Source organism: Gavialis gangeticus, unplaced genomic scaffold, assembly GCF_001723915.1.
Source record: "Gavialis gangeticus isolate Ggan-Ray unplaced genomic scaffold, GavGan_comp1, whole genome shotgun sequence".
Taxonomy (NCBI): Eukaryota; Metazoa; Chordata; order Crocodylia; family Gavialidae; genus Gavialis; species Gavialis gangeticus.
This window is the reverse complement of record NW_017729031.1, coordinates 2446088-2449070: the sequence shown is the minus strand read 5'-3', so window position 1 is coordinate 2449070 and position 2983 is coordinate 2446088. Positions and strand designations below refer to the sequence as shown.

The 2983-nt window shown below is 46.3% G+C and overlaps 1 protein-coding gene across 1 annotated transcript in view; it reads left to right on the top strand.

Annotated features, from left to right (window-relative positions):
- GALNT5 (polypeptide N-acetylgalactosaminyltransferase 5) overlaps positions 1 to 1859 on the top strand; it is a 43654-nt gene extending 41795 nt beyond the window's left edge. Inside the window, exon 11 of the mRNA XM_019522385.1 lies at positions 1656 to 1859. The gene's annotated coding sequence lies outside the window, so the exon portion shown is untranslated. The remainder of the gene's footprint in view (positions 1 to 1655) is intronic.
- Positions 1860 to 2983: the final 1124 nt, after the last annotated feature.

The window sequence follows — 2983 nt, the reverse complement described above, 5'->3', positions numbered from 1 at the left end:
GTGGGCTTTTGGGCCTGCTCTCAAACATCATATATATCACTGGGAATGACAGAGTCATGATCCTTTGAGGTGACAGCTGTTGCCTCAGAGAAGACCAGCCAAACGCATGGATTTTTTTGTGTCCTTCTGTACCCTCCTCCCCTCCCCAGCACCCTGCTTTCCACTCATGCATGCACCAAGCCATGGCTCAGTCTAGCTTTTATTAGCAGGAGGAGGAGATGGAGTAGGAGCTTCACATGTACAGAAACAGGCATTCCACATACACACCAATGGTAGGATACCTTATACCAGGGGTGGGCAAAATGGTGGGTCTGGCCAGTGGCGGGACTCCATTTCCCAGCAGCCCTTAACAGCATTGCTGCAGCCAGTTTCCATGGAGACCCGAGCAGCATGACAGTGCAAGGCCTGGCTTTCTGCGGAGACCAGCCCCAGCAGCACATGCAGGGTACACAGCAGGGCGGGGAGCTGCTCCACAGCCTGGGCTAGGATCTCGCGGTGGTGATAACATGGTCCAGAGCTGGGGCAGAGCTGCGAGCTGCTGCCCACACCCCCCTGCACAGGGCATGCTGGCAGCAGACTGCAGGTCTACCCCAGATCTAGACCATACTGTCACTGCTGCAATACCCCAACCCTGGAGCAGCTCTCCACCCAGCTGTGTGCCTTGCCAGCCCTGCTGGGGCCAGTCTCCATGAAAATCCTGGCCTCTGGCTGGGAAACCCTGGCTGGCACACACTGCCACTGCTGGGGTCTCCATGGAAACCAGCCACAGCAATGCGGGAAGAGGTTGCTGGGAAATGGAGTCTGCCATGAGCCTGATCCAGCCCACTGGCCGGACTTTCCCTGCCCCTGCCTTATACTCACCCTGTTAAGCTGAAAGCAGACTTGTGCTTTCAGACCTTATGTCCCATATTTCCATTTCCAATTTTAACCCCTAAAACTTAATTTTAACCCCTCAGAAGAAAATTGAGGATCTTACCTGCCTGGGTTTTCTTCACGCTGAAAGCAGCTGCTAATGCTGTTGCTGCCACTGCTGGTGTCGCTACTTTTGCTGTAGTTGTGTTGGCTCCAGCAACATCAGCAGCCCTGTGGGGTGAGATCCCTGAGAGCCACACCTGGTGCTCTGTTCACTCCTGTCTCCCTAGATATGCTATTGGGTGTAGGCAAAGTCTCCCCATGGTATGGGAAGCACTGCTCTGCTTGCCCCACTTGCCTCTGTCCCACTAGATACACTGCTAGGTGAAGAGCTACACTTTTCAGCTCCTATGGCCAGGCCAGGCAGGGCTGCCCCTGCTGTAGCAAAGACTCTATGGGGGATTGTGGCACTTCCCCACATTCAGCACCTGGGGCTGGTCCCTACTCATCCCCTAAAGTTGTGCTATGAGGAATGGAGTTCTGCACCACACCCTCTTCCCACACCAGCATTCCCCCTATGCCACAGGTAGGAAACTGGCACAGAAGCTAGGACTGCCAGCTTCATTTCACAGCAGGACAATAGAACAAGATGCCTGAAGAGATAGTTACATCTCCTTCATTGGGGGTTTTCAGAGTTTTGGAACAACACATCCTGCTTTTGTATAGAGGGTTACACTAGATGAAATCCTAGGATTCTATGTGATAGCATCTGGAAGTGCTCTTCTGTTCATTTGCAGAAGGAGCCAGAGTCCAGCTCATAATGTTGAGAACTGCACTAAAGTCAGCTAGAAGTTATCATAGAAAAGGACGGTGGAATCTGGCATTTCCTGTTCTTGATAGAAGGCTTAGTCACATATACTTCACATGGGAGGTTGGTTTCAATGCGGTGCAGGACAAGTAGAACTTACCTTAACACTTATGTGGAATAAAATACCTTCTGAACAGAACTCAGTTGACCAAGCTCAATGTACTGAATATCCCTGTGAATGCATATTCACGTTGATTTTGTTTACTGTGAATCTTTTTTTTTAACATCATTTTCTGTCTACTGACAGTAATCAGTTTGTTAAAGAATTCTAAGTTACATTTTTGCTAGGGAAATCAATTCAATTCTGACAGAATATTTATATTTCAAAATTTTGCACAAAGGACTGTTTAAACTTTTTATTAAGTTTTTTTCATATTTTTGTTGGGACAAACTGAAGATCCGTGCAAATCTGAGTTGTCAATAATAGCCATGTAGTTCTCACACTCCTTGGCCATTGCTTTGCAAGTTAGAAAATAAGCTTCTGTGAATATAAGCATTATGCCTTATTTTTCAAGATACATAAGACTGAGCTTTGTACTCGGTTCATACATTGTTGTTCCGACAACCAAGCCATCACCTTAGTGCTCACAGAGGTTTACAAAATGATTTGTTTCATCTCTTTGCTTTTTCAAAAGGCTTCTGTTTAACATTATCTTTCACATCAAGGATCATCTCTGACAGCATATGACAGGCTGAGTCCGCCAAAAATATTGATTTGCCTAACAGATTTTCACAATTGGCTTCTATTCCAACTGTCTTCCTGATTTTTTTCTCCTTTCCATAATACAGCTAGCCTGAAGTCACTATCAGAAAAATGACACATGTTGTTTGTGCAGTCATGTTTTATCAGGAGCATGAATTTCATTAAATTCTGTTTGCTGACATTCAATCATTTGTCACTGAACAGGCACCAAATGGTTATCTGTCATGGTCACATCACATTTGCAGTCCTGTCACTTGCACTCTTCTTACTGATTTGTGGAAATGTTCACTTCAACATTTGTATCTTTTCCCTAAATTTGCTAGTACGTCCCTAGGGACTACTGAAAATAAACTGGACTGTTCTGCTACATAGTATTAAGAACACTTAGATTATATCAGTCGCCTACACTTCCAAAACACTACCGTTTTCCTAGCACACTCAGAAAACTGTTCAAGGGGCACATCTACATGTGCAAATGCTCTGGGGTGGGTGTATTCTAGAGTAATTTACTCTAGAGTTGACCCACCCTGGGCAGGCATCTACACGTGCAGGCAAGCGGG